The sequence below is a fragment of the Balaenoptera borealis genome (genome assembly GCF_965194805.1).
Source record: "Balaenoptera borealis genome assembly, chromosome: 11".
NCBI classification, from domain to species: domain Eukaryota; kingdom Metazoa; phylum Chordata; class Mammalia; order Artiodactyla; family Balaenopteridae; genus Balaenoptera; species Balaenoptera borealis.
Window position 1 is genome coordinate 94,879,728 of NC_138868.1, and position 25,107 is coordinate 94,904,834.

Here is a 25,107-nt window from a genome sequence, read left to right on the forward strand (position 1 = left end):
CCATAGCATTCAAGCCGCTAAGAGAAAAGGAAGCTACCTGTATCTCCACTCCAACAGAGGGAGACCAGAGTAAGCCCAGCACCTCCTCAGTGGAACCCAGGAGAGGGAGCTGGGAGATGGAGGGAGGGGGTGCTTGTGTCAGTCTGGACCACAACCTTGCTGTGTGATCTGGGACACCTCTCTTCACCTCTCTGAGTGAGGGTTAAATCAGTTCATCTCCAAGGAGCCATCTGGTTTTAAGAGTTCCAATTATGAGTTGGGCTTCTCTTAACTAAACATATAGATATTAAAGCAATTTTTTAAACTGATAAAGTGAGCAGCTGGAGTGGAAAATCATCCTCATATTAATGCAACCCTCTACTCCCTTCCGCAAGTGTGTTTCTCTGCCCTCTGATGCTGAGATACGGTATTTGACAATTTTTGAAATTTTACAAAAGATCTTATTTTCTACAAAGACAAAAGACATCTTTTAACCCCCTTTTCATGTTTTCTTGGGTCTGGAATCCTGAGAGAGGGAAGTCTCCGTCTTCCAGGGAAAAAAGGACATTACACAAGAGAATCAAACCCACCATCACCCTGTTTCTCTTTCCTAATAGAAGCTTCCAATTCCCAGGCGGTGCTCTAAGCCCTGAAATTAACCCCCATTATGTTGCATAGCAGCCAGCCTCAAACACACACAATGCAACCAGAGGGCTTTTTGATGCACTGACACAATTTGGGGAACATAACTTCTTTCTTACTTTCTCTTCAATGGAATCGTTCCTACCTTTTGTCCCAATTCTTTAAGGGCTGCTGCTCTCAGCCCAGCTATCATTGAATCTTCACAGAGGTGGTAGTTTAAAAAAGACTCAAGTTCTTCCCCTTCCCAGGAGCATCTGCGTTTTGACAGGGAAATCTTCACGTTTAAAACCTTCGATGTCAAGGAATGAATCTCTAATGGTAGAATTTCAAAAATTAGGATAGATGATGGGAGAGCTCTTTTGTGGCTAGGGGAGACACACCGGGACATTATCTTCTCAATCCACTCCTCACACCGACATGTGGCCCACCTGTGGAACTTTGGAGAAACTTGAACTGCTTCTCACTCACTAAAGAAAGTGACTATCCGTGCCCCATTCTACCGTTCCCTTCCGTTACAATGAGAAGGACCTGGGTTAGACCTGAAACATGTCCTAATGAGGAAAAAAGTGAGTTCTGGAGCCAGTGACGGACCACCTCCCTTGAGAATGTGTAAGCCCATCTAGATGAGGGGCCGGGGTGGTGGCGGGGCAAACCTGGCCCAAGGACCAACTTCTTTGGAGATATTTATTCATATAACTCCAAATAAAAGTAAACAGAGTAACTTACTTCCTCAAATAATGATTGAGATCCAACTTTTTAAGAGGCACTGAGTGGAAAGTCAGGTGAGGAGCAAAGAGTGGCGAGGGCAGTTTTGAAAAAAAAAGTAAAATTGTACTACTGTCCTTAAGGAACTCAAAGTCTAGCGGCCAAGATGACCACATCTACAGCACACCATAACACCCCACGTTATATATGACATGAACAGAGTGCCATGGGAGCCCAGAAAGGGGGCACCTCATTCCACAGGGATGCCAGGAGAAGCTTCAAAGACACATTGGAACTTTATACTGAAGGATGAACGAGAGGAAGGAAATGAGCAAAGTCTTTCCAGAGATAGAAAGGAGTAAGTACGAAAACATAGAGGCTTAAAGGGTATGGTAGGCTGGGAACTACAAAGATAATAGTAATAATAATAATAATAATTTGACTGATGAGCAATATCTTCCTTAAGATATCTTCCAAGAGTCTCTCCTTTCTCCAGGTAGATGTCTGTGCATGTACCAAGGACATCCACCAGCTGCTCTGAGTAGGAAGCTTACTAGTAAGAAGCCGGCCTGAAACTGTGGGCTAGAGGTAGACTGTGGCAGGCCTAGAATACTGTGTGAAGTCTGGGAGCTTCATCTCAAGCCACTGCTAAGACACAGTTAAAAGCAACTCCTCTCGAACTTCTCCCACAGGCATGTTGCAAAGATCAGAGGGGAGTGGGTGAAACCATACGACTAGCAGTTTTAGGAAGTCCTTGCTGCAAAAGAAGTGCCCTTGAAGTCTTGGTTTCATCTTTATAAAATTCTTGCCAATTTTGGGACTTCCCTGGTGGCACGGTAGTTAAGAATCCACCTGCCAATGCAGGGGACACGGGTTCGCGCCCTGGTCCGGGAAGATCCCACATGCCGTGGAGCAAATAAGCCCGCGAGCCACAACTCCTGAGTCCGCATGCCACAACTACTGAAGCCCATGCACCTAGAGCCTGTGCTCCACAACAAGAGAAGCCACTGCAATGAGAAGCCCACACACCGCAACGCAGAGAAGCCCCCGCTCGCCACGACTAGAGAAAGCCCGCGCACAACAATGAAGACCCAACGCAGCCAAAAATAAATATATATATTTTTTAAATTGTTGCCAATTTTGGTTTTATGCTATAACTTATCTATGTCTCTTTTAATATAAAAATAATATTTGCAATCACTTTCCAGTGAGTAAAACAAGGACTTGCCTGTTCATCTTGTGCTTTCTCTTAGCAAGTTCCTCATGGTGTACTCCCACACCAAGTTAAGGAGGTGGATGGGAGGTGGATGAGGCCAGAGGGAGGAAGACCAGATAAGAAGTGGCATTGGCTAAGAAGAGCAACAGTTATAGAAATGAAGAGGAGAGAACAGATACAAGGGAAGTTTTCTATATGGAATTGACTAGACTCGCTAACTATGGGTCATTGAGTGGGAGAAAGAAGAGTCCCAGACTCCAAGTTTTCTCCAAGTGCATGTTGCAGTCATTGTTGCTAGGTAACAAATGATCTCCTAACTTAGCAACTCCAAACGACTATTTTATTAAGCTCACAGATTCTGTAATTAGGAGTGGAGAGGGGTAAAGCAGGGATGGCTTGGCACTTCACAACGTCTAGGGCCTCAGCTAGGAAGACTTGGAGGCTGGAATGACTTGACAGCTGGGGCAGAAATCATCTGGAGGTACCTTCATTCCTTCCTCTGGTGGTTACTGCTGGCTATCAATCTAGACCTCAGCTGAACTGTGGACCAGGCCTTGTGGTCTGGGCTGGTTTGGGCTTCCTCACAACATGGTGGTTGGGTTCCAAGAGAGAGGTGCATGGCCTTTCTACCTAGCCTTGGAAGTCACATACTATCTCTTCCACTGCACTTTGTTGGTTAAGACAGCCACAAAGGTCTGCTCAAGGTCAATAGACTGTCAGGTTCATAGACTTCACCACTGGATGGGAGAAGTGTCAAGGTCATATTGTAAGAAAAGAATGTGGAATGGGAAATTTTGTTGTGATCATTCTTGGGAAAGACAATCTGCCATAATGTCCTACCAGGAAATCCTTTTGTCAATCTTCACTTACAATGATCAGCTCATCTTGTAACTGTGAGCAACTGAGAAAGAGCTCTTGTTGGATTCAACTGTATCTTCCCCACACCATCTAACCTCACATCTTGCTTTCAGAAGTTTCGGTAAAAATTTGTGTGATGAATGAATAAACAAACAAATGAATAAATGAATGAGAAATGAACTGCCAGAATGTCTCCATGGCACCTGATACAGACATCTGTGTGAAGAAATAGCAGCTCCTTGAAGGAAGGGACCACTTAAGGAAAGTTGGTTTTATTGCTTTCACAACCCTCCTGTATGTTCTCAGCTAATCAGGAAATCCATTCTTTATGTGTAGCCTAATTAAGGTTGTGAGTGGCTTGATCCTTGTTTACTTAGGTCTATCCCAGAAGACTGCAGAGATAAAATAAAATTACCTCCAGGCAGGCAAGCCTCACAGGAGCTGGGCTAGAAGAAAAGAGACAGAGAAGATGCCCCTGGTCTTCCGGGAGAGCCTGTACCTTGGAAAATTTCATTTCTCTTTCCCACACAGGCACACGTCACAGGCCCACGCCGTATCTCCCGCCCAGACGCCCGATGGACCGCAGATGTGCACAGGCAGCCATGAACCATCTACATGCACATGGGGCGACCACTGCACAAACGCACCCTCACGCAAACGTTACTGCTCCTGGAGTTGTTGCTGCCAATTCCAGCTCCCTTAATAAAGATTCAGATAACCTACCAAACAAAACTCAATGAAGTCTGAAACTAACTAATCAAAAACAATTAGCTCCTCTCAGCCTCTGAATCTACCCTTTTCTTCTAAAACCAAAGACCGATTCTTACGTGGATGCTGGCCTTGTACGTTTAATGAAGAAAGAAGAGGATTGGTTGGGGTGGCAGGGATAGGTTAATATTTTTGAATGATTAGTAGCAAATACAAAAACACTTTGAAGGGCCCTTTACATTTTTTTCTTTATCACTGAGCCTGTTCTTCTTTGGAATAGTAGTTAACCCGACAGTATCCAACTTGTACTCAGAGTTAACGGGACCCCTCAGTCATGGGAAAACTTTGGGGTTTGTTCACATTCACATCCAAGAGGCTATAGGGGACCTCAGGGATTTAGAGAAAGCAAAGTATCTCGGTTTCCACTCTTCATCCTCCAGCTGCCAAAAGAGATGCCACAGGCATTTGGTGATCTAGAGCTGAGGCCTAGGGGACCGTGATGGAGATAGGGCTCTACATCAAGAGTAAGTGCAGAGAAAAGAAAGAGCTCTCCCAATATTGAGGAAGTATAGACACAGTTTGCAATGCATTCACCTATTTATTTATTTAACATCTATTGGACAACATCCCTATACCAGGATCCGTGCTAGTTTCTTTCCTCTGGTTACTCACAGTTCAATGGGTGGCATAAATAAACTGGTGAGTTGATTACTGAATGATAATGCCACAATAGACTGAAGCACAGGGTGTGATGAGAATGGAGAGAAAGGGCTTCTTGGCCAGTTTCAAGGTTTGAAGCAGGTTTCTGGAGGTTGATGAGGCTCTCTAAGCTCTGAGTTAGTTGATTGTGTGTGAGGGGGGGAGAGAGAGTGAAAATCGGGGTGGAGGATGTGTTGGGGGGCTAGTGGTGGGGGATGGTATTCTAGAGAAGTAATTGCACGAACAAAGACATAGTAATCACAGTAGTAGAAGCAGTGGTAATGGCTCTACTACCATGCATATCTGGCCAAGTATAAAGTGCTTTGTATGGATTATTGCATTTAATCTTAATGAGAAATCTAACTTCTCCCCATTTTATGAATTAGAACCAAGTCACACTCAGATTAAGGAACTTTCCCAAAGTCACAGGTGATGAAGTTGGAATTTAAACCGAGGAAGAGAGTCGAGCTCCAGCTTCACGCTCTTAGCCTCTGATCTCCAGCCAGCCACAGTTCTTTATCCTATAAACAATTATAGGCACTGAAGGATTTTAAGCAGGAAAGGGACATAGTCAGATTTGTGTTTTAATGGCCAATCAATGCTAGGTGGGAAAGGATTGGAGGGTGGTAATGCTGGGGGTGAGGTGATAAATTAGGAGGGTTACAAGTTCCAGGTGAGAGAATATAAGGGCCTAAAGGGGGGGCTGGGGATGAGAAGGAAGGGTCAAACTTGAGAAATGTTTGAGATAAAAACTGGACCTGTATTAGCGACTGAAAGTGAAGGGTGCATAAGAAGGCATCTAAGATGATTCCTAGATTTATGGCCAGTGTGGGTGGAAGCGCCATTAACCATCTAGAAAATACTGGAGGCAGGGTAGGCGTAGGCATCAGAAGGTGAAGGGAGATGTGGAGAGAGAGGCGCTCCTCAAGCTTTAGACCTGCCTGCTGATGTAAAGGGCTGTGGGGCATCCAAGTGGAGATGAGAGGAAGTCACGTGGGTAGAAGACCCAGAAGCTGAGCTAAGATGTTAGAGCTGGAGTATCATCCACACAAAGTTAGTAATTAAAACCATGGGAGGTGATGAGGCTCCCCAGAAAGGGCAGATGGAGAGAACACCTATATTTGAAGGGCAAACAGGAAGGAGAAGCTGGAAAGTTGCCCATAAAAAGTATCTAAGAGGTAGGAGAAGAATCCAGAAAAAAATGGAACCATAAAAAAATAAAGGGGGGAGGAGCTTCAAGATGGCGGAAGAGTAAGATGTGGAGATCACCTTCCTCCCCACAAATACATCAGAAATACATCTACACGTGGAACAACTCCTACAGAACACCTACTGAACGCTGGCAGAAGACCTCAGACCTCCCAAAAGGCAAGAAACTCCCCACGTACCTGGGTAGGGCAAAAGAAAAAAGAAAAAACAGAGACAAAAGAATAGGGACGGGACCTGCACGAGTGGGAGGGAGCCATGAAGGAGGAAAGGTGTCCACACACTAGGAGCCCCTTTGTGGGTGGAGACTGCAGGTGGCGGAGGGGGGAAGCTTCGGAGCCATGGAGGAGAGCGCAGCCACAGGGGTGCGGAGGGCAAAGCGGAGAGATTCCCGCATGGAGGCTGGCACCGACCAGCACTCACCAGCCCGAGAGGCTTGTCTGCTCAGCCACCGGGGCGGGCGGGGCCTGGGAGCTGAGGCTCAGGCTTCGGTCGGATGCAGGGAGAGCACTGGGGTTGGCGGCGTGAACACAGCCTGAAGGGGCTAGTGCACCACAGCTAGCCGGAAGGGTGTCCAGGAAACAGTCTGCAGCTGCCGAAGAGGCAAGAGACTTTTTCTTACCTCTTTGTTTCCTGGTGCGCGAGGAGAGGGGATTCAGAGCGCCGCCTAAACGAGCTCCAGAGACGGGCGCGAGCCGCGGCTATGAACGCGGACCCCAGAGATGGGCGTGAGACGCTAAGGCTGCTGCTGCCGTCACCAAGAAGCCTGTGTGCGAGCACAGGTCACTATCCACACCGCCCCTCCCGGGAGCTGGTGCAGCCCACCACGGCCAGGCTCCCGTGATCTGGGGACAACTTCCCCGGGAGAACGCACTGCGCACCTCAGGCTGGTGCAACGTCACGCCGGCCTCTGCCGCTGCAGGCTCGCCCCGCATCCGTACCCCTCCCTCCCCCCGGCCTGAGTGAGCCAGAGCCCCCGAAGCAGCTGCTCCTTTAACCCCGTCCTGTCTGGGCGGGGAACAGACGCCCTCAGGCGACCTACACGCAGAGGCGGGGCCAAATCCAAAGCTGAAACCAAGGAGTTGTGCCAACAAAGAAGAGAAATGGAAATTTCTCCCAGCAGCCTCAGAAGCAGCGGATTAAAGCTCCACAATCAACTTGATGTACCTGCATCTGTGGAATACCTGAATAGACAACAAATCATCCTGAATTCAGGAGGTGGACTTTGGGAAGAAGGATATATATATTTTTTTCCCTTTTTCTCTTTATGTGAGTGTGTATGTGTATGCTTCTGTGTGTGATTTTCTCTGTATAGCTCTGCTTTTACCATTTGTCTTGGGGTTCTGTCTGTCCTTTTTTTTTTTTCTTTTATAGTATAGTTTTTAGCACTTGTTATCATTGGTGGATTTGTTTTTTGGCTTGGTGGCTCTCTTCTTTCTTTCTTTCTTTTTTTTAATTACTTTAAAAATATTTTTTTAGTAATTATTATTTATTTTAATAACTTTATTTTATTTTATTTTACTTTATTTTATTTTATCTTCTTCTTTCTTTCTTTCTTTCTTTCGTCCCTTTTATTCTGAGCTATGTGGATGACACGCTCTTGGTGCTCCAGCCAGGTGTCAGGGCTGTGCCTCTGAGGTGGGAGAGCCAAGTTCAGGACACTGGTCCACAAGAGCCCTCCCAGCTCCACGTAATATCAAATGGCGAAAATCTCCCAGAGATCTCCATCTCAACGCCAAGACCCAGCTCCACTCAATGACCAGCAAGCTACAGTGCTGGACACCCTATGCCAAACAACTAGCAAGTCAGGAACACAACCCCATCCATTAGCAGAGAGGCTGCCTAAAATCATAATAAGGCCACAGACACCCCAAAACACACCACCAGACGTGAACCTGCCCACCAGAAAGACAAGATCCAGCCTCATCCACCAGAACACGGGCACTAGTCCCCTCCACCAGGAAGCCTACACAACCCACTGAACCAACCTTAGCCACTAGGGACAGACACCAAAAGCAACAGGAACTACTAACGTGCCGCCTGCGAAAAGGAGACCACAAACACAGTAAGTTAAGCAAAATGAGAAGACAGAGAAACACACAGCAGATGAAGGAGCAAGGCAAAACCCCACCAGATCTAACAAATGAAGAAGAAATAGGCAGTTTACCTGAAAAAGAATTCAGAATAAAGATAGTAAAGATGATCCAAAATCTTGGAAATAGAATGAAGAAAATACAAGAAGCGTTTAACAAGGACCTAGAAGAACTAAAGAGCAAACAAACAGTGATGAACAACACAATAAATGAAATTAAAAATTCTCTACAAGGGATCAATAGCAGAATAACTGAGGCAGAAGAACGGATAAGTGACCTGGAAGATAAAATAGTGTAAATAACTACTGCAGAGCAGAAGAAAGAAAAAAGAATGAAAAGAATTGAGGACAGTCTCAGAGAACTGTTGGACAACATTAAATGCATCAACATTCGAATTATAGGGGTCCCAGAAGAAAAAGAGAAAAAGAAAGGAACTGAGAAAATATTTGAAGAGATTATAGTTGAAAACTTCCCTAATATGGGAAAAGAAATAGTCAATCAAGTCCAGGAAGCACAGAGAGTCCCATACAGGATAAATCGAAGGAGAAACACGCCAAGACACATGTTACTCAAACTATCAAAAATTAAATACAAAGAAAACATATTAAAAGCAGCAAGGGAAAAACAACAAATAACACAAAAGGGAATCCCCATAAGGTTAACGGCTGATCTTTCAGCAGAAACTCTGCAAGCCAGAAGGGAGTGGCAGGACATATTTAAAGTGATGAAGGAGAAAAACCTACAACCAAGACTACTCTACCCAGCAAGGATCTCATTCGGATTTGACGGAGAAATTAAAACCTTTACAGACAAGCAAAAGCTAAGATAATTCAGCACCACCAAACCAGCTTTACAACAAATGCTAAAGGAACTTCTCTAGGCAAGAAACACAAGAGAAGGAAGAGACCTACAATAACAAACCCAAAACAATTAAGAAAATGGTAACAGGAACATACATCTCGATAATTACCTTAAATGTAAATGGATTAAATGCTCCAACCAAAAGACATAGACTGGCTGAATGGATACAAAAACAAGACCCGTATATATGCTGTCTACAAGAGACCCACTTCAGACCTAGGGACACATACAAACTGAAAGTGAGGGGATGGAAAAAGATATTCCATGCAAATGGAAATCAAAACAAAGCTGGAGTAGCAAGTCTCATATCAGACAAAATAGACTTTAAAACAAAGACTGTTACAAGAGACAAAGAAGGACATTACATAATGATCAAGGGATCAATCCAAGAAGATATAACAATTGTAAATATTTATGCACCCAACATAGGAGCACCTCAATACATAAGGCAAATACTAACAGCCATAAAAGGGGAAATTGACAGTAACATAATCATAGTAGGGGACTTTAACACCCCACTCTCACCAATGGACAGATCATCCAAAATGAAAATAAATAAGGAAACACAAATTTTAAATGATACATTAAAAAAGACGGACTTAATTGATATTTACAGGACATTCCATCCAAAAACAACAGAATACACATTCTTCTCAAGTGCTCATGGAACATTCTCCAGGATAGATCAAATCTTGGGTCCCAAATCAAGCCTTTGTAAATTTAAGAAAATTGAAATTGTATCAGCATCTTTTCCACCCACAACGCTATGACACTAGATATCAGTCACAGGAAAAAATCTGTAAAAAATACAAACACACGGAGACTAAACAATCCACTACTTAATAACCAAGAGATCACTGAAGAAATCAAAGAGGAAATCTAAAAATACCTTGAAACAAATGACAATGAAAACACGACGACCCAAAACCTATGGGATGCAGAAAAAGCAGTTCTAAGAGGGAATTTTATAGCAATACAATCCTACCTTAAGAAACAAGAAACATCTAAAATAAACAACCTAACCTTACACCTAAAGCAATTAGAGAGTGAAGAGCAAAAAACCCCAAAGTTAGCAGAAGGAAAGAAATCATAAAGATCAGATTAGAAATAAATGAAAAAGAAATGAAGGAAACCATAGCAAAGATCAATAAAACTAAAAGCTGGTTCTTTGAGAAGATAAACAAAATTAATAAACCATTAGCCAGACTTATCAAGAAAAAAAGGGAGAAGACTCAAATCAGTAGAATTAGAAATGAAAAAGGAGAATAACAACTGACACTGCAGAAATACAAAGGATCATGAGAGATTACTATAAGCAACTATATGCCAATAAAATGGACAACCTGGAAGAAATGGACAAATTCTTAGAAATGCACAACCTTCCGAGACTGAACCAGGAAGAAACAGAAAATATGAACAGACCAATCACAAGCACTGAAATTGAAATTGTGATTTAAAATCTTCCAACAAACAGAAGCCCAGGACCAGATGGCTTCACAGGTGAATTCTATCAGACATTTAGAGAAGAGCTTACACCTAACCTTCTCAAACTCTGCCAAAATATAGCAGAGGGAGGGACACTCCCAAACTCATTCTACGAGGCCACCTTCACCCTGATACCAAAACAAGACAAAGATGTCACAAGAGAGAAAACTACAGGCCAATATCACTGATGAACATAGATGCAAAAATCCTCAACAAAATACTAGCAAACAGAATCCAACAGCACATTATAAGTATCATACACCATGATCAAGTGGGGTTTACCCCAGGAATGCAAGGATTCTTCAAGATACGCAAAACAATCAATGTGATACACCATATTAACAAACTGAAGGAGAAAAACCATACGATCATCTCAATAGATGCAGAGAAAGCTCTAGACAAAATTCAACACCCATTTATGATAAAAACCCTCCAGAAAGTAGGCATAGAGGGAACTTCCCTCAACATAATAAAGGCCATATATGACAAACCCACAGCCAACATCATCCTCAATGGTGAAAAACTGAAACCATTTCTACTAAGATCAGGAACAAGACAAGGTTGCCCACCCTCACCACTATTATTCAACATAGTTTTGGAAGTTTTAGCCACAGCAATTAGAGAAGAAAAAGAAATAAAAAGAATCCAAATCGGAAAAGAAGAAGTAAAGCTGTCATTTTTGCAGATGACATGATACTATACATAGAGAATCCTAAAGATGTTACCAGAAAACTACTAGTGCTAATCAATGAATTTGGTAAAGTAGCAGGATACAAAATTAATGCACAGAAATCTCTTGCATTCCTATGCACTAACGATGAAACATCTGAAAGTGAAATTAAGAAAACACTCCCATTTACCATTGCAACAGAAATAATAAAATATGTAGGAATAAACCTACCTAAGGAGACAAAAGACCTGTATGCAGAAAATTATAACACACCGATGAAATAAATTAAAGATGATACAAATAGATGGAGAGATATACCATGTTCTTGGATTGGAAGAATCAACATTGTGAAAATGAGTATACTACCCAAAGCAATCTAAAGATTCAAAGCAATCCCTATCAAACTACCACTGGCATTTTTCACAGAGCAAGAACAAAAAATTTCACAATTTGTGTGGAAACACAAAAGACCCCGAATAGCCAAAGCAATCTTGAGAAAGAAAAAGAGAGCTGGAGGAATCAGGCTCCCTGACTTCAGACTATACAACAAAGCTACAGTAATCAAGACAGTATGGTACTGGCACAAAAACAGAAATATAGATCAATGGAACAGGATAGAAAGCCCAGAGATAAACCCATGCACATATGGTCACCTTATTTTCAATAAAGGAGGCAAGAATATACAGTGGAGAAAAGAGAGCTTCTTCAATAAGTGGTGCTGGGAAAACTGGACAGCTACATGTAAAAGAACACTCCCTAACACCATACACAAAAATAAACTCAAAATGGATTAGAGACCTAAATGTAAGGCCAGAGACTATCAAACTCTTAGAGGAAAACATAGGCAGAACACTCTATGACATAAATCACAGCAAGATCCTTTTTGACCCACCTCCTAGAGAAATGGAAATAAAAACAAAAATAAACAAATGGGACCTAATGAAACTTAAAAGCTTTTGCACAGCAAAGGAAACCATAAACAAGATGAAAAGACAACCCTTGGAATGGGAGAAAGTATTTGCAAATGAGGAAACTGACAAAGGATTAATCTCCAAAATTTACAAGCAGCTTATGCAGCTCAATATCAAAAAAACAAACAACCCAATCCAAAAACGGGCAGAAGACCTCAATAGACATTTCTCCAAAGAAGATATACAGATTGCCAACAAGCACATGAAAGAATGCTCAACATCCTTAATCATTAAAGAAATTCAAATCAAAACTACAATGAGATGTCATCTCACACTGGTCAGAATGGCCATCATCAAAAAATCTACAAACAATAAATGCTGGAGAGCGTGTGGAGAAAAGGGAACCCTCTTGCACTTTTGGTGGGAATGTAAACTGATACAGCCACTATGGAGAACAGTATGGTGCTTCCTTAAAAAACTAAAAATAGAACTACCATATGACCCAGCAATCCCACTACTGGGCATATACCCTGAGAAAACCATAATTCAAAAACAGTCATGTCCCAAAATGTTCAGTTCAGCTCTATTTACAATAACCAGGACATGGAAGCAACCTACGTGTCCATCAACAGATGAATGGATAAAGAAGATGTGGCACATATATACAATGGAATATTACTCAGCCATAAAAAGAAATGAAATTGCGTTATTTGTAGTGAGGTGGATGGACATAGTCTGTCATACAGAGTGAAGTAAGTCAGAAAGAGAAAAACAAATACCGTATGCTAACACATATATATGGAATCTAAAAAAAAAAAAAAAAAAATGGTCATGAAGAACCTAGGGGCAAGATGGGAATAAAGAGGCAGACCAACTAGAGAATGGACTTGAGGATACAGGGATGGGGAAGGGTAAGCTGGGACGAAGTGAGAGAGTGGCATGGACATATATACACTACCAAACATAAAATAGATAGTTAGTGGGAAGCAGCCACATAGCACAGGGAGATTAGCTCGGTGCTTTGTGACCACCTAGAGGGTGGGATAGGGAGGGTGGGAGGGAGGGAGACGCAAGAGGGAAGAGATATGGGGACATATGTATATGTATAACTGATTCACTTTGTTATAAAGCAGAAACTAATACACCATTGTAAAGCAATTATACTCCAATAAAGATGTTTTTAAAAAAAGAAAAATAAGGGAGCAGAGAGTTTCAGGAAGGAGAGAGTGGTTATTACATTTAACGATACAGAAAAGTCCAGCAAAAGGACTGAAAACGTCGTCTGGTTTAGTAATATGTAGTCCCTCACTGACCTTTGACAGACCAGTGAGGTCACGGGATAGGGAGAGGGAGAGAAGTTAAGTCAGGTCCCAATGAATGGAGTGAATACAAGGTATGAAAACAGGTGTAGTAGGTTGTTCTTGCAAGCAAGTTGTCTAGATAGGAAAAAAAAAATACAAAGGACCCGGGATCAAGGGAGAGTTGTTTAGGACTTGAGAAATCTGAGTCTCTTTAAAGGATGAAGAGAAGGGCAAGGAGAAGGAAGTTGGTGGAGAGAGAAAGAACAAGGGAATGAGGTCCCAGGTTGATGGAGGAGAATGGGTTCAAGAGATGGTAGGGAGTTAGCCTTGTACAAGAAGAAAGATCCTAGAGCATAAAGCTGAAGTGAGGACATCTGAGAGATAATGCTCTATCACTTCAATTTTCTAACTTTTAAAATGAAATCATGATGAAAACATCTGCTTAGAGTGTGAAGGAAGAAGACTTGAAGGATTCTTGAGAAGAGAGAAGAGGATGAGAGTGGGGAGGGGTAAGAATGAAAGCTGCCCAATGACAAAATAATTGGCCAAAATGTAGCTGCAGTACAGAGCTAAGATTGACACTGGTATGGGATTTCCCCTTGGAATTCTCAGCAATTCAATTATTGAGGCAAGGGAGTTTGCCAGCCGAATAGGGTATATGACCCTATTGGGGTCATATTGGTATAGAGACCATCAACCCCAAGGTCACTGGTGGCCCAGCCGTGACCACGTGCATATAAAGGAGCTAAGGTATATAAGGCACCCGACACAGTGACAGGTACATAGCCCTCAATAAATGTTGGCTCTTCTTAACAGCCATCAGTTGGTGATTTGAAATGATAAAACCTAGTATTCTTCTATCCTACTAAAGAACAAAAAATGGAGACACAGGCTAACATTTTAACAGGAGAGTGTAAAGACTGAAGCCAAAGAAATATCCAACAGGAAGGGCTACTAACAGGCCATAAAGGTTATTAAAGAAAATGATAGGATCCTGGATGAAATTAAGATCCTGACAGAGTCCTTTATGTCTGGGACAGGTTAGATGCAGCCCTTCCTTGAGCCTGGGAACAACTCCCAATCCTCAGAGTGGGCCGTTTCTTCTTTGAATGGAAAAAATGATGATGACCCATGGTGTTACATCTAATCTACTAATAATGGCTGTCTAGAGCCCTGTGATGAGCTTGGCTCCTGAGGCAGGAGATCAATTAGTCTTGTCTGCCATGGGCTTAGGACGAGGAGGTGACATGTTTGCTCTCCCCATCTAGCCCAAACCCCTCACTGAATATGAGAAAACTGAGGACTAAGAAAGCAGATGCCTTGACTGGCTCTTTAGTGGAAATCTGGACTACCAGCCAGGTTTTCCAACTCACAACCCAGAGTTCTCTCCAGCACACACATGCGTTGCCATTTCCCAAACACTCACAAGCAAAGCAAACATCACATCGATGATTACTAAGGGCCTATGGACGGTAGCGGAGACCAAGAAGCAGCAGATTGATGAATCGAGGCCATGTTTTCACGTCCGGGCACGGGGGAATTATCATTTAACATAAGTAAGCCAGAGCATAACCTAGAGTAATCCTCGGCAAAAACAAAGTGCTAAGGGAGCCTGGGTTCCTGCTGAGAAATATTAAGTGCGCAGTTTAAGCTTATTTGAAGCGTGTAAAGGCCTAAGGGCCTACGCATGGGCACGGATAGCTTTAAGGAGAGGCTATTTCAGTTGGAACAACGCTGTTTGGCACCAAATGCTTATCAGGCACCCAGGGTGGTCGGCCCAATTAGAGAATTAACATTGCTCATATCTCCTCAGCCAAATAGAAAGTAACTACTCTATAAAGGGGCTAAGCATCCAAAATTAAACAGGGGAGGAAGGCCTCTAATTGCTCTCATTTTTTGCCCAGCAGCGTGGTGCCAGTCTCAGAATCTCCTGAGCAGATGGAAGGAAGGTAGGGGTACAGGGGGATAGGGGAATCACTTCACTTCATCAGCCAACTCCTCCCACCCTCATAGAGCTCCCCCCTCTTTCTCTCTTTCTCCTTTTGTTCAACCTATTTTTTTTTAAATTATTATTTATTAATTTATTTATTTTTGGCTGTGTTGGGTCTTCGTTTCTGTGCGAGGGCTTTCTCTAGTTGTGGCGAGCGGGGGCCACTCTTCATCGCGGTGCGCGGGCCTCTCACTGTCGCGGCCTCTCTTGTTGCGGAGCACAAGCTCCAGATGCGCAAGCTCAGTAGTTGTGGCTCACGGGCGTAGTTGCTCCGCGGCATGTGGGATCTTCCCAGACCAGGGCTCGAACTCGTGTCCCCCGCATTAGCAGGCAGATTCTCAACCACTGCGCCACCAGGGAAGCCCTGTTCAACCTATTAATGTTTTCAGTCTTTCTACCTGCCTCCCATCAGCCCAGGGCACAGGTACAGTCCATTTGGTGACATAAAAAGAGCATCAGAGTCAGATCTGAATTGGAATCATCCCTTCACTAATAAAGTCTGTGTGACCTTGGACAATTTACTTAACCTCTTTTTTTTTTTTTTTTTTTTTACTTAACCTCTTTGAGTCACACTTTGCTCATGTGAAAATAGGAGCTAATACTCTAATATTTACCTTTCAGGGTCGGTCTGAAAAATAAATAACTATGAAAGTCTTTAGCAGACCGTGTCTTGCCCAGAGTATGCATACACTGATGTCAATGGGAGTCAGCCCTGTCCTCCGAGATTCAAATGAAATTGGCCTGCACCCCCAGTCCCACTTGTAGGAGAAATCCCAGTCTTTCCAAAGATGCTTGGAGGAGGCATTTACGCTTCTCCCGGTCACCTCTGAGATTGTTCAGTTTGGGACTCATTTTATCATCTAAAGATAAGTATCCCCTTCCACTCCAAGCAAACTCATATTGGACACCACCCTGATTCCTTCATTCCCCCAAATTCTCTTACTCTGAGTCTGTGGGTGCAGTGGGTTTTGACTGAAATGTGAAGGAGCAGAGAGCGTTTGCATGGTGGTACCCCAAACAATTTTAAGTGATTATGATACCACTCCTATTTTTAAATGTCCTTCAACCCTCCCCAAGTGTTGCTCCAAAGTTTCCTCACTGGCCAGCTCTCTGCACACTTCAGCCTCTGCCATCTCGGCTCTCCCCTCCCTCCTTTTCCCTTTCATCACCCTCCTTCTTCCCTGTTTCTGCCCATCCCAGACACCAAATTTGTGTTCATTTCCTTACACAGAGCAGTTTGCTTATGTCCTTATTTTGCTTTATCTTTCCATACCAGTGCTTGGAACTTTATCTTTCTCATCCAAAACACCCTGTCAAAGAACTTTCCTGAATAAAGTCAGTCCTTTCCCTGTGAGGAAGTCTGGTGCCAGCTGTTAGTGCAACAATTACGTTCTTCCTTACACGGATCCTCAGTCAATAGAGGTTAGTAGCTCTTTACTCCTTCATACTAAAGAAGATCTTTTCTGAGACCACCTTTCCCTCAAATGATCTTTACCTGTCTCTAGGAATAAGCCACCTTTTCCTCCAGCCCATCTCTCATTCACTGTTCAGGAAGATGCTGCCTCCATTCTTCTGAGACTGCTCTCTGAAAGGTCAACTTGAATTTGCCCAATCCAGTGACCTTAGCCCCACTCTGTAGCCATTGGTGCTGTTGACAGTGAACTCTTTCTGACCTGGGTCTACCCAATGCTGTCACAGCTGCTCCACCCCCCCATCTCTGGCCATTCCTCCTCAAAGGCTCCCTTCTCCTCTTCCCACCTTGAACGCTGTGGCCACTGGTGGCCTGCATCCCATCCAATTCCCTGGGCCAGGGAATAAAGGGAATAAATGCTCCTCTCTTCCTGCTCTATACGACCTTCCCAGCCATCCTATTCACTCCAACAGCACAACTTCCCAAGGCGCCCATGAATCCTACGTGTTTCTCTTTAGCTGTGATTCTCCCCAAAGCACACGCACGCATGTGTGAACACCTGCTGGAAATCTCTGACTGAGTGAGGACCCGGCACCTCCAACTCACCAGTCCAAACCATGGTCATTGTCCCCTCCATCCCCACTGCCCAGCCGACTCTTCATTCAGTTAGGGAATCACCAGCCTCCAGCCCTCTCCCAGCATCCATTGAGTTGCTCAGTAAACATTGATGGGGTCTTTCCCCCATGTAATCTCATTCATTCCCTTGGCTCTAAATAACATCTATATGCTGATGACTCCAAAATTTATATCTCTCCTCTCAGCTACAGACTCAGATGCCCTACTGCCTACTCAACCTCTCCTCCTGTGACTTACCTCACAGGCACCTCAAACTTAATGTATCCAAAACAGAATTCTTACCTCTCTCCACCATGACTGTCCCTTTTCCATTTGAACCCATATTAGTAAATGGCACCTCCAACCATGCATTTACTTAAGCCTAAAACATGAACATCCCCTTAATTCCTTCCTCTTCCTCATCCACATAATTCAGCTTAGTAGCAAATCTCATGATTTCTTGTTCTAAAATATATCCAGAATCCATGTTTTCTCCCCACTTTCACTGCCACTCCCATGGTCTAGGCTATAATCACCCTTTCCATGGACGATTCCAATGGCCTCGTTGGGGTCTTTTGCTCTATACTCACTTCCCTCCAAACTCATCTGTACCCTGGACAAGAAAACAATTTTAAAACCGTAAACAGGATCATGTCATTCTCCTATTTCAAACCTATCAGTGGCCTCCCATTTCTCTGAGAATAAACTCCAAATTCCTTCTCATGTCCTATAAGCACGTTGTCTCTCCGAAGTGCCCTCATGCCCTCAGGTCTATCTGTAATCATCGGACTTCTTCAAGTTCTTCACGTAAGGAACAAGCCAAGCTCTTTCTCATCCTGGAGACTTTATGCTTCCTTTTTCCTCTGACCGTGATACTTTTCCCAAGATTGTTCCTTTTTTTTAAAAATAAATTTATTTATTTATTTTTGGCTGCGTTGGGTCTTCGTTGCTGCACGCGGGCTTTCTCTAGTTGCTTCGAGCAGGGGCTACTCTTCGTTGTGGTGCACATGCATCTCATTGTTGTGGCTTCTCTTGTTGTGGAGCACGGGCTCTAGAGCTCAGGCTCAGTAGTTGTGGTGCACGGACTTAGCTGCTCTGCGGCATGTGGGATCTTCCTGGACCAGGGCTTGAACCCGTGCCCCCTGCATTGGCAGGCAGATTCTTAACCACTGCGCCACCAGGGAGGTTCCCAAGATTGTTCTTCTTTGACCTTCATGTCTCAACATAAATTTGACCTCCTCTTAGAAGGCTTCCTGACATTCTTAGGTAGGTTTGTACTTGCTTACCCACCATTTTATTACCTTTCCCTCATGGTATTTAACTGCTTTCTGGATTCATTCCTTGTTTGTTTATTGCCTGTCTTCTCAATGAGGGTAGAGACCATATCAGTTTTTTTAGCCACTGGATTCCCAACACGGAGAACATTGGTACATAGTAATTGCTCAATAAATATTTGTGGAATGAGTGAATGTTTGGAAAATGAATGCAACTTTAATATGCACAAAAAGTTGGATAAGACACAGTCCTTGCTCTCCAGGGATGAACCACTCAGTAGAATATAAACTCATAATTGTAACACAGTTATTTCTTCTGTGAGAAGCATAGTCCAAATGGTATGGAAATGCAGAGGTAAGCACAATCAGCCCTGCCTGGGGAATTTGTAGAAGACGTCACATAAAGCTGATAAATAGATGGCATGGGTACTTACTACACATGATAGGGATTTGGTAGATTTTAATTTTTTATGTGCAGTTGATTGAATCAAAATTGAAATTTATCCTTGCATTTTAGCTTGAAGTCAACTCAGGTAATCACCTGATGCTGGAGATAAGAGCTGGAAATTTTGAGTATCAGTGTAAAATATAGTCTCAGTACTTCTAACGAGATAATTAATCGGCTGGTATCTAAAATGCATTTCCCCTCCTTCACCCTTCAAAAAGATAGTCCAAAAATTCTACTCAGTCCAATGTACCAACATTATGAATGGAAAACTGCATGCTGCAGGTATAAATGAATGAATTGAGTTAAGAACGGAACAAGGATCCTGTCTTATTCACTACATCTTCTTCTCAGCATATATGACAATCATCTTAGGCTACATCATGCTGTGGTAGTAAATGATCCCCAAATCTTAGTGGTTTCCACACCAGGGATTCATTTCTCACTCATGTTATGTGGGTGTTTGGTTCACCTCTATTCCCTGGGCCAGGCTGAAGCAGCAGCTCCTATCATGTTGGTCTGGAGGCAGAGGGAAGTAAGAGATGGCAGAACCGAGTCATGGCTCTTAAAGCTTATGTTTGAAAGTAGCTAATGTCACAGTTCATTGGCCAAAGTTGATCACATGGCCAAGATGGGCATCACTGAGTCAAGGTTGTGAAATCCCTGCAAATATCTGGTGGTAAAAATGCAACCTACCATGACATGTATAAGTCAAGTTCATTGCTGACATTATTTCCATTACTGTAAGAATGCTAAGAAATACTTATATATGATCTACATAGGAAGTGCACTTAGAGACAACAGATGATGCTTGTGATGGAGTCATGTGGCAGGAAATATCCTCGCAAAGACACAAATTTCAAATCCTACTAATCCTGCAGAGCCAGAATGTCAGATCTCCTGCAATATTTCAGTATATAATAGCTATATGCAGAACACAATGGTTTCCTCTTTATGACCAAATGAAATAAATTTCAATCCATAAATAAGGAATATTTACCTTTTCTTCAAAGCACGTGATTTTTTTTTTTGTAAAATTAGAAGCATTTTGTATGCCAATGTATTCTATAAACTGGCAAATACTGTATACAGAAGATTTTGGTTGGCTTTAAGAATTAGGTTTTCTCTGTATGTCATAGACATATTAAAAATAATTTAAGGTCATATCCAGCACCTTCTCAATCACATCATTAAGTGCAACTTCAAACAGATATTTTAGAAGGGGAGCAGGGGTCTACCGTTAAGTTAAAGCAAATACTCAACCACAAGCTCCTTAATAACAGAGAACACATCTTTAATATTTTTGGATCTCCAGCAGCTAGCTAAGTACCCAGTAAGTTCTCAATAAATGTTTCATGCTAACATGTTATATCAAATTTCAAAATGCTCATCAACTTGACCCTGAAATTCCCATTTTAGAAATCCATCCTAAGAAAATAATTGGAGATGTTCACAAAGATAATAATTGGAGATATATATGATGTTTACCTCAGTCCTATATGTAATAGCAAAAATATTAACAACTAAAATATCCGACAACAGAGTACTAGTCAAATACATAATAGCATATCATATAATGAAATGTTATGCAATTATGAAAAACCATGTGTTCAAAGAACATTTGATTGTAAGGGAAAATGAAATATACTATGTGGGAGAAAAAGCAGTTAAAAAACTAGTAGGTACAATAAAATCTCATTTTAATAAAATTCAGATATAAATGTACACATATATATTCACACACACACATACCTACATGCATGCATATGTATCTGAACAAAACAGAAAAAAAAAATGATCTGTTACAAGGGAAAAAATCACATGTTTCTTTCAAGCCCCTTCTGGCTTATAAAGATGGGGGATACTTCGTCTACAGAGAGGAGAGATACATGTGAAGATGTGGAGAGAGGTGAGTCTGGGGCTGGGGACCAGGCAGGCTCTCTGTGGCAAGACTTAGGACAAGCAAGGAACTGAGGCAGTTGGCAGTTGATGACAGAGAACTCAGATGTAGGGTGGAGACTTCTTATTCCATGTTGCTGTACAGTATGTATTGCGTCCTTCTCCTTTGCCTTTCCCTGAAAACTTTGGCAAAATCTCCGTTTTTCTCTTCTACTATGTGAAGGTAGATTTACTTTGAAAGGAGATGTCCACCGCGTGACTCTTGCTCAGGGGCAAGACACAAGGGTACCAGAGGGCCCGGCGTGCCTAAGAGATCTTTATGAAAGAAAATGCACCAAAATAGTAAGCAAACATTAGCTTTGGGTTAAGAGAGAAAAAGGTGATTTTCATTTCCTCTTGGTACTTTAATGGATTTCCCAAATTTCTGCGATGAATATGTATTGCTATTATAATCAGAAAAAAATGTTATTTTTAAAAAATAAATTGATGTGGAATGAATGAATAAGTGAATAAATCAATGAATGAATGAATTAACTAATTAGTGAAATGATTGACATGGGCAACAGCAGTGCAAACAAGATTCTAATAGACAGATTTGCTTGTTCTTATTTCCTGCTGTGGACATTAGTCAGCCTCTATCTTTAGATGAGGCATATTTAAAAAAAGAGAGAGAGAAAAATGCTCTTCAGATGGAAGAAATATTTTCACGCCTTCTACTCTCTGACATGTGCAAAATGCCTGCATCCCATCCAACCTGGGTCAAGACTGACATGCCTCTTATCTTTTTCTCAGGGTCTGTGGCCAATATCCCCAGAATTCACTAGCACAGAATTCCATGAAAATCAAAGAAAACAGGCAATCATTGGAAGAGGCAGCATCTACAAAGAAGCCTGCTGCCTGCTGACTTTGAAATGTTGTGGCTTTGTGTTTATATGGCTTTGTAATATCAATGTGTGTGTGTGAGACACGTACAGGCATGAAACCAAAGCTGCAAATTGCAAACATACTTAACACACATCCAAACATATTCACCCTGAACCAGTGCCAACCCACATGTGCCGAACGTGTCAACAAACTGTCTCATTTGTTCCTGTCTTCCGCGTAAACCCTGTCAGGCAGGGCTGGAAATCGGGTGCCCTGCGCTGGGTGGAGCTATGAGGGCTTCTATAGAAAGTATATTGTGAGCCCATATGGGCTGGTGGAGGTGACAGCTGGGTGAGGACCTTGCCGCCTGCCAGGCCGAGAGACGAGAAGCCTGCCCCAGAGTTGCGGAATCCAGGCTGAGGACGGCTCAAGGACATGGGGAGCTTTCTGGAATATTTGGGGAGGACAAATTGCTGGGTGGACTCTTGGAGAGGAGAGGAAGTGAGAGGGAAAGAAGAGTCCGCCTGACAAAGCTGAGTTTGTTTTTTTTTTTTTGTACAGATGCTGCTGGCAGCAGAACAGAGTGGGAGAATGTGTTCAGCTACATTAGTCAGGGATGGAGTTTTAATAGGGCTGCAGAAAGAAATGATGACGGCAAAGTTAGGAGCAGTGAGTAACTCAATTTGAGAGAGCCAAGCTCCCGGGGAAACGACAGCAGAAGTACCATTTTTCTGTTTGGCCCCATGGGGACCGGGTTGCTGTTGGGGTCACAGCAGAGACTGGTATTGGGCACTTTTACCTGAATAAACACGAACGAGGGCCTCTGGGAAGTAACCCTGCAGCTCCTCCTGCCATGACCCTGAGACATCCTAGGGCTCGTCAGCAATGCCAACCTGTATGGAAATGATCCTGAGCAGCAGGGGACAGAGCTGTCATTTATGGTTACAGCGGGGAGGGACAGCGCCTATTCCTGAGGAGACTCTGTACCTGGATGGGGCGGGGGGGAGCCTTTTAACTGCTGCAGCTGCTAAGGATGGGGAAGGTGACACCGAGGTGTGCCAGTGGTCAGCAAGTCTGGTAAAGGGGCAAACTGGTGACAAAGCTGGCAGGGCTCAGGCGCCTTTGAATTAGAAAAAGGCATTGTCCTACTAGTGAAGGATGCATGGCTTGATGGAAAGGGGGAGGAGGGATGCAGTCGGCCTCCACTTGACCCCCTGGCTGGGCACACTTGTTCAGAGTACCATCTGCCCAGCCATATGCAGCAGCCATGAAAACCAGCCTTTGATAAACAAACTCCTTAGCCTGGCATTCCTGGCCCTCTATGAGCCAGCCCCACTCTGACTGTCCATCTCAATCTCTCATACCTCTAGCCACAAACCCACCCTCCAGCAGAAGGCAAGTCCTAACCATTCTCCAAGCCTGCATTCACATCCTCACGTTTATTTATACTTTTGCTGCTACTGTTCTTTTTAGCTGTAATGCCCTAACCATATCTTTGCCTAACATTACCATATGCATTTTTAAGGTCCTGCTCTAATACCACCTCCTCCAAGAAGCCTCCTCTGATTGCCTCCAAGTCAAAGTGATCTTGTCGTAACTTAAGCTCTTGCAGGACTTTATCTCTATATCCTCATGTCATCATTTTGGGGTCACCATTTACCTTTTTCTACCCTGTGTGGTAGTTTTTACATGTCTTATCTTTTCTACTAGACAGTGAGCCCCCTAAGGGCAAGACCTGTTTCTTGTTAATATCACATACCCCATAGCATCAAAGTGGTGTACTTGGCACATGCAAGATGTTTCCTAGGCTGTCTTGTGGAAAGAATATTGGGCAAAGCAGGTTTAGATTCCAGCTCTTGTCACTTGAAGACAATAATAGCTAATCATCATTTATTTTTATGTGTGTCAGGCACTGTTAAAAGTGCTTAACATGTACGAAGTTACTGAATTTCCCTGACTAGTCTAGGTAAGTTCTGTCTCCAAGTGCAGAACAGGAAACAGAGACACAGAGAGGGTGAGTGCTGTAAGGGACAGAAGTGAGATTTGAACCCAAGCCAGCTGGTCCTGAGTCCACACCTGTAACCAGGTGCTGGGCTGTGCATTACTGGTTGATGGACCTTGGGTTTAATTAACCTGATTCTCACCTTCTTCATCTGTAAAATGGGGATAATAATACTCAAAAATTATATATGTATATATAATAATTATATATTAATTATGTAGATTCCTGGAACGTAATATAGCTCCAATAAAAAGTGGTCACAATTCATAAATGTTTTGAATGAAAGAAGTAAAGAATTTGTCATCCAGAGTAGTATATCCAATGGAAATACAATGCAAGCCATACATGTTATTTAAATTTTTCTAATAAAGGCAAAACAAAATAAAATTAACTTTAATAAGATACTTTATTTAACCCAATATATCCAAAATTTTGTTATCTCAACACGGAATCAATATAAAAATCTCAATAAGATATTTTACTTTATTTCTTTATAGTAAGTCTTCAAAATCTGGCTTGTATTTTATACTTAGAGCACTCTCACTTTGTTTTGTTTTTTAACATCTTTATTGGAGTATAATTGCTTTACAATGGTGTGTTAGTTTCTGCTGTATAACAAAGTGAATCAGCTATACATATACATATATCCCTATATCCCCTCCCTCTTGTGTGTCCCTCCCACCTTCCCTATCCCACCCCTCTAGGTGGTCACAAAGCACAGAGCTGCTCTCCCTGTGCCATGCAGCTGCTTCCCACTAGCTATCTATTTTACATTTGGTAATATATATATATGTCCATGCCACTCTCTCACTTCGTCCCAGCTTACCCTTCCCCCTCCCCATGTCCTCAAGTCCATTCTCTATGTCTGCGTCTTTATTCCTGCCCTGCCTCTAGGTTCTTCAGAACCACTTTTTTTTTTTTTTTAGATTCCATATATACGTGTTAGCATACGGTATTTGTTTTTCTCTTTCTGACTTGCTTCACTCTGTATGACAGACTCTAGGTCCATCCACCTCAATACAAATAACTCAGTTTCGTTCCTTTTTATGGCTGAGTAATAGTCCATTGTATACATGTGCCACATCTTCTTTATCCATTCATCTGTTGATGGACACTTAGGTTGCTTCCATGTCCTGGCTATTGTAAATAGAGCTGCAATGAACATTGTGGTACATGACTCTTTTTGAATTATGGTTTTCTCAGGGTATATGCCCAGTAGTGGGATTAGAGCACTCTCATTTTGGACTGCACATTGCAAATATTCAAAAGCCAT